A 7,959-nucleotide genomic window follows, 5' to 3' on the forward strand; every position below is an offset into this window, starting at 1 on the left:
AACCTTGATAATGATTTGTGAAGAAAGAAGAAAGGGGGGAGAGAAGAAAGTAAAAAGTGAGAAGAAGTAAAGAAGAAAGAAGAAAGAAATAAGAAATAAGAAGGGAGAAGAGAAAAATAGGATTTGGGGAAAAAGATAAGATATCTGGCGCTGATCTAGTAAAACGGTGCGTCGCATGTGACGCAGACGCGTGGGTCATGCGATCGCGTTAGTGGCGTTATTTTTAAGTGACGCGGTCGCGTCCGTCACGTGGACGCGTGACTTGATTTGTGCTAGTGGCACGAGAGCAGCCTCGCGTTCACGCAACTCTCTGTCTCCAACGCATATTGCCAAAATCAGGGTGATGCGTGCGCGTGGGTGACGCGCACGAGTGAATGGTCTTTCTTTTAAAATGACGCAGACGCGTGTTGCACGCATACGCGTGGTAGGGCTTGTGCTTCTAGTATGGTTCCAGCCCTACTTCATCACAACTTGTTGCCATATACCCCTTTACGTCGATTTCGCGGGGTCACGCGTGCGCATAGGTGACGCGCACGCGTGGAGGGCTAGAGTCGCAAACGACGCGGATGCACCAGTGACGCGGTCGTGTGGGCGTGTTTGTGCCTAAGGCACGCCTCCAGCCACGTTTTCGCGTGACTTTCTGTTCAATTTCCTTTTTTCACTAATTCTCCTTTGACCCGGACACGTCAGCAACGCTGGCGCATCGCGTGCTTCCTCTCTCTTTTTTTTCCTTTTTTTATATATGCAGAATGCAAATGCAAATGTGAATGCAGACTATATGCAGAAATTATGAGAAAAGTCATTAACAAAAACAAAATAGAATAAAGTAAAATAAAACTAAGGCTGAAACGGAATGATCATACCATGGTGGGTTGTCTCCCACCTAGCACTTTACTTTTAAGTCCTTAAGTTGGACGGTCTTCAGGCTCATTCTGCTTCTGTTGGTGGGTCTTCTTAGAGGAAGACCTCGAATTCTTTGTGATCCTTCATCTTCTCACCCTGATAAATCTTTAGGCAATGTCCATTGACCTTGATGAATTTGGAGCTAGAAGGACGACGCAGGTTAAAAACTCCGTATGGCTTTACCTTTTCTACTCTGTATGGACCTTCCCATCTTGATCTCAATTTACCTGGCATCAGCCTCAGTCTGGAGTTATATAGAAGAACTAACTCCCCTAGTCTGAATTCTCTCCTTTTTATGTGCTTGTCATGGACATCCTTCATCTTTTCTTTGTATCGCCTGGAGTTGTCATATGCTTCTAGACGAAGGTTCTCTAGTTCTACTAGTTGCAGCTTTCTTTCAGCACCAGCTTCCTCAATATTCATGTTGCACTCCTTCACAGCTCAGAAAGCCTTGTGTTCCACCTCTACTGGAAGGTGGCAAGCTTTTCCGTATACTAAGCGGAAGGGGCTTATCCCAATGGGTGCCTTGTATGCTGTTCTATATGCCCAGAGCGAATCTTGTAACCTGGCACTCCAGTCCTTCCTATGAGACTTTACTATCTTCTCTAAAATATGCTTAATCTTTCTGTTAGAGACTTCTGCTTGCCCATTGGTCTGGGGATGGTAAGCTATTGCTACTTTGTGAATTATCCAATGCTTCTTAAGTAATCCTGTCAGTCTCCTGTTACAAAAGTGGGTGCCTTGATCGCTCATGATTGCTCGTGGTGATCCAAAGCGACAAATAATATGGTTTCTAACAAAGGAAACAACAGTGTTAGCATCATCAGTACGGGTAGGAATTACTTGCACCCATTTAGAAACATAATCTACAGCTAACAGTATATAAAAGTAACCATTAGAATTTGGAAATTGACCCATGAAGTCAATGCCCCAAACATAAAATATTTCACAGAAAAGCATAATCTGTTGAGGCATCTCATCCCTCTTGGATATATTACCAAACCTTTGGCAAGGGGAACAAGATTTACAAAATTCATCAGCGTCTTTAAAAAGAGTAGGCCACCAGAATCCGCAGTCTAGAATTTTTCTAGATGATAGCACTGCACTGTTGGGTCAAAATCACTATCTCTTTTTCATTCCAACTCCTCTTCTTGTTAATAAGCTCCTTGAGAAATTTAGAGGCATCTGCTCCAATGCTTCAGCCAGTGGAATATTGATTTCCAGCTTCTTAAAAACTTCTAGGAACTTGGGAAATTATTGGTCCTTGAGCTCCTTCTGTAATCTTTGAGGATATGTGATGAGTCCATATTTGATGAGATATTTTGGCTCGATTTGAGTGGATTTCATCACATAAACCTACACTTAAGCACCAAAATAGCATACTTTTGTGTTTGATCCCTAAATTGAACCTAAATGTGAAAACATGTGTTTTTGTGCTTAAATTGAGCAACTTAATTTCACTTTTATTCCATTCAATGACATGACATGTTTGTTAAGCGATTTTAGGCCTTAGAGGCAAGAATGGATGGCCAAAAATGGAAGAAAGTATGTACAAGGGAGAACACATGAAGCAAACAAGGATGAAGCACACAGCCACGCATGCGTGCGCACAACCCTTTGTGCGTACGCACAAGAAGAAAATCAGCATGCGTGCGTACGCACAAGAGGAAATTCGGGAAAGTGTGCGGACGCACACACCTGTGCGTCTGATAAACCCATATTTTATGATATATATTGTGCTCAAATTAAGTGATTTATTTAACCCTTCACCTACTTATTCATGTAAATTGCATAGTTTTACTTTCCCTTCCCTATTATGTGATATATGTGAATTACATGTTTCCTATGCTTTAAAAATAATTATTTTAATTACCCTTTTACTACCGTTCGATGCCGTGATTTGTGTGTTGAGTAGCTGCAGAGCTTCTAGGGCAGGAATGACTTAAAGGATGGAAAGAAAACATACAAAAATGGAAGGAAAGCACAAATTGGAGTCCTTGGAGAAACTGACAGTGACGCGTCCACATGGACGACGCGAACGCGTGATTCGCGCAAAAGAGAATCGACGCGAACGCGTGATTCGCGCAAAAGAGAATCGATGCGAGCGCATGGATGAGGCAAACGCGTGACCTGTGAAATACAACTGACGCGGGCGCATGACTGACGCAACCGCGTGGAAGAGCAACACTCCAGATGACGCGACCGCGTGACCCACGCGAACGCGTGACGTGCGCAATCTGCAGAATTTGTAGATCTCGTTTCCAGCAATTTATGGGCCCCTTTTGACCCAAATCCAAGCCCAGAGAACACAGATTAAAGGGTTATAAATGGAGGAGTCCATCCCATCATAAGCACGATTTATTCATACATAGCTTGAGGATTAGATGTAGTTTTTAGGGAGAGTGTTCTCTCCTCTCTCTTAGGATTAAGATTAGGATTTTTAGAAATTAGGAATATTTCTTCTTCATCTCAGGTTCAATGTTCTTGTTTATTTATTTTCTCTTTTAATTGTTTAATAACCATTCATGTTATAATTTTCTTTATTTGATATAAATTGAGGTATTTTCAGACATATGATTTTTATCTAGCTTTTTATATTCTTGGCTTTAATTGATTAATTGGAGACTCTTGAGTTATCAAACTCATCGTGATTGATAATTGTTATTTTTGCTAATTGAATTGAATTCCAATAACTCTAGTCCTTTCTTAGGAATTGGCTAGGACCCGAAGATCAAACTAATTAGTCCACTTGGCTTTCCTTTGCTTTAGTAAAGGTTAACTAAGTGGGATTAAAACTCAATTCTCATCACCATCGATAAGGATAACTAGGATAGGACTTCCAATTTCTCATATCTTGCCAAGAGTTTATTTTACAGTTATTTATTTATTTTACTTGTCATTTAACATACTTCTTCCTTACTTTCAAAACCCCCAATCTACAAAACTCATAACCAATAATAAGAACATACCTCCCTGCAATTCCTTGAGAAGACGACCCGAGGTTTAAATACTCGGTTATCAATTTTAAAGGGGTTTGTTACTTGTGACAACCAAAACGTTTGTAAGAAAGGACTTTTGTTGGTTTAGAAGCTATACTTGCAACGGAAATTTATTCTGAATTCTAGACCATGCAAAAGTTCCTCTCTCTCCAGCATCTGCACAGGTACCAGCGCATGCCTCCATTAAAAAGTCACGTGCTGCGCGGTTTTTGGGGTCTCTAGGCCCATTTCTGAAGTGCTAAAGGCTTGTTTGAGAGGCTAAATGAAGGGCATAATAATACATAACAAGGAGAGCCATCTTGTTCTATACTTCAAGTCTTGCTTTTGGGATTTTGCAATTTACATTGTAAGTATTTCTTTAATTGTCTATTTCAATTACCATACTTGTTCTACACTTGCTTCTATTTTACTTTCTTTTATCAATATATGTTTGATTTTGCAATTTTGATGTTCTTGTCAATGAATTTGATGTTGATGGCTTTTACACGTTTATTTGTGTTGCTTTTATTGGTTTTGATAATTGATGGTTTATAGCTTTTACCATTTTCCCAATTTTGTCATGTTTTGTTAATATTCATACTAGGTGTTTGATGAAATGCCAACCCTAGTTATGGGGTAGATTTCCACCCCTTGACTTGGGAAAAATGAGTTTATGGATTACTAGAGCCTTAATGTCCAACATTTAGTGATAATTCTTGGGGAGTTAGTTGATCCTTGTTTCCATTAAAGCTAGCCTTTTATCAACTAGTTTGGTAAGTTTGCTAGGACTCATAGTTGTGGTTATGGCTATGAAGGGATTCTATAACTCATCCCAAGCCAAGGTTTCTTTTATGTCTTAAACCACTTTTTATCTACTTTATAGTATTACTAGTTCATATTACATACATAGTTCTTTTATTCCTTTATTAGTTATTAATTGCCATTTTGCCTTGTTCTTTAATTCCTTTATTGCTTGCTTCCTTATTGTTGACAACACCCCTTGCTTTCCACAACCAAAATTGTATGCACTCGTTGGCACTAGTTCCTAGGGAGAATAACCCGGGAGTCCAACCCGGGAGTCAAAATACTCTCGGTTTATTATTGTGTTTTGATTGTGACTATTCTTTTGAATTAAATTTGATTGAGAGGATTCATTACCGGCTCAGACTATACTTACAACAGAAATCTATTAAATTCCGAGTTTGTATAATTCTCTCATTTATCAAATTTTTGGCGCCGTTGCCGGGGAGCTAGCGTCATGAGTGCTATATTTTGGTTGCTGTAAATATGACCACAGTGTGAACACATGTTTTTTGGTTGTTTGTTTGCTTTTGTTATTAATTAGCATTTTATTTCTTCTGTCACTTGATGTCTTTAGTTTTTATTTTCCATTTTCTGTATGAGTTATCACCCTCTTAGTTTGGAGTTGGATTGTGATCATTTTGTAGGATTTGATAACTTCAATTTTAGATTGGATCATGGGTTTAGAGCATCAATTTTAGGAGGAGCAACTTCCTCAATATTACAATGAGCCATACCCTTTCCAATGCACATACCTAACCCAAGGATATGGTGGATTTCACTTTGATTATGCACCTCCACAACCATATGCCTATGACTCATATCCCCAACATAATCCTCAATCACAACATTTCCAAACACCACATCACTACCACCATACACCTTCTTACATATCACCTCAAGACACTTACCAACATGGCGTACCTCCCACATACACAACCTTTCTCTCTATTTTTGAACCTTCTCAACCACCTCAAGGTGAAGTTTTCCAACCCAACCCCAAAAAGAGCAAGACCTTCAAGCTTTCTTCTAAGAGCAAGAAGGATTCCGAAGGAAGCAAGGGGAGTTTACGGCTATCATAGACGAAGCAGTGAACCGCTTGACCTTGCTACACTCAAGTAATCAAGACATTCCTCTTGAGAAATATGGAGGAGCAACGAAGGAGTGTTGTGAGAAGAAGAACATTGAGCCTCAAGGGAAAGAAGAAGGGTTAGAGCTTGAAGTGCAACTAGAGGAAGAAAGGGAAGTATGTGAATTGGAGGAGAGAAAGGAGGAATTGAGGGAGGTTGATCAAGATGAGGATTCCATCATTCATGATTTTTTGTCTTCCTTGATCAATCCCCTTGATGATCCTAATGAGCCTTTTCCCATTGAGTTTGAGAGAGACATTGAGGTAGACTTCTCACAACCTCCTTGTTATAATTTGACTGAAGGGGAAGAGGAGAAAAAGGAAGTTGGTGAGGAAGGAGTTGACAACCAAGAACATATTAAGTAGGTGGCAATTTCACCTATGAGTTTCATTGGCCCCCACCAATATGCTATCTTGGAGACGGATTACCAATTCAAGGTATTTCTTGGGTTGGTACATGGTGGAAGAAGGGATATTGGTTACAAAGGGTGTCCAAGGCTCTTCAAGAAAATCATTTTAAGAATTGAAGCTCAATCATGGTGTAAAGTACAATTGGGTGATTTCTGAGCAATGTTGGGATACTACAAGGGTCATTTGAAGGTTTGTCCATTCGGCTTGGAGCATAGTGATCAACAAGAAGGAGAACGGGAAACTAGAATATGTGATCCCGGAGGAGCCTTGAAATGCAAGTTTGACTGGAGATTTAAAGAGGAGTGGAAGCATAAGCCACCTTAACAAGAGTCTCCTCAAAAAGTCCAACTTAGGACTATAAACCAAAGTGCTAGGTGGGAGACACCCCACCATGGTAACATCTTTCTTACCCTTTCTCTTAGTTTATAGTCTTGGTTTATTGCATTTTTGTTTGCCTTGGTTAGGTTAGGATTAGTTTAATTTTGAGTTTAGTAGGTTAATTTGTATATGGATCATGAATGTTTGAGTTTTTGGATGTTTGGGGTTGAAATATGTGTTGAGCTAAGGTAGAGTGCCCCATAAATTGAAGAAAAATTTTTGAAAAATAGGGCATCTGTCCGTGCGCACACACTTATGCGCGCGCACAAAACCTCCACATTTTGCGGTGCGTACGCACACTACCTTTCAAAGCCTCTGTTGGAAGCGCGAGTGATGAGCGGATAATTTATACGCTTTTTGGCATTGTTTTTAGGTAGTTTTTAGTAGGATCTAGCTACTTTTTAGTATATTTTTATTAGTTTTTAAGCAAAATTCACATTTCTGGACTTTACTATGAGTTTGTGTGTTTTTCTATAATTTCATGTATTTTCTGGCTGAAATTGAGGGACCTGAGCAAAAATCTTATTTAGAGGCTGAAAAAGGACTACAGATGCTGTTGGATTCAGAAGTTCTCAATTGCGTTGGAAAGTATACATCCTGGGCTTTCCAGCAATATATAATAGTCCATACTTTGTCCGAGTTTTGACGACGCAAACTGGCATTTAAACGCCAACTTCCTGCCCTATTCTGGCATTAAACGCCAGAAATAGGATAAAAGCTATAGTTAAACACCAAAACTGGCATAAAAGCTGGCGTTTAACTCCAAGGAAAGTCTCTACACATGAAAGCTTCAATGCTCAGCCCAAGCACACACCAAGTGGGCCCAGAAGTGGATTTCTGCATTATTTACTTCTTTCTGTAAACCCTAGTAACTAGTCTAGTATAAATAGGACCTTTTACTATTGTATTAGACATCTTTGGATTATCCTTAGATCGATCTTTGATAAGTTTTATGCTATCTTAGACTTTTATGGGGGCTGGTCATTCGGCCATGCCTGGACCTTCATCACTTATGTATTTTCAACGGTGGAGTTTCTACATACCATAGATTAAGGTGTGGAGCTCTGTTGTTCCTCAAGTATTAATGCAAAGTACTATTGTTCTTCTATTTAATTCAAGCTTATTCTTATTCTAAGATATTCATTCGCACACAAGAACATGATGAATGTGATGATCAAGTGATACTCATCACCATTCTCACCTATGAACGCGTGTCTGACAACCACTTCCGTTCTACCTGAAAACAAGCTTGAATGTATATCTCTTGGATTCCTGGTTCACGACACATGGTTGCCTCTCCTGACAACAAAGCCTTCCATTCTGTGAGATCAGAGTCTTCGTGGTATAAGCTAGAATCAA

Source organism: Arachis stenosperma, chromosome 3 (assembly GCF_014773155.1).
Source record: "Arachis stenosperma cultivar V10309 chromosome 3, arast.V10309.gnm1.PFL2, whole genome shotgun sequence".
Classification (NCBI taxonomy): domain Eukaryota; kingdom Viridiplantae; phylum Streptophyta; class Magnoliopsida; order Fabales; family Fabaceae; genus Arachis; species Arachis stenosperma.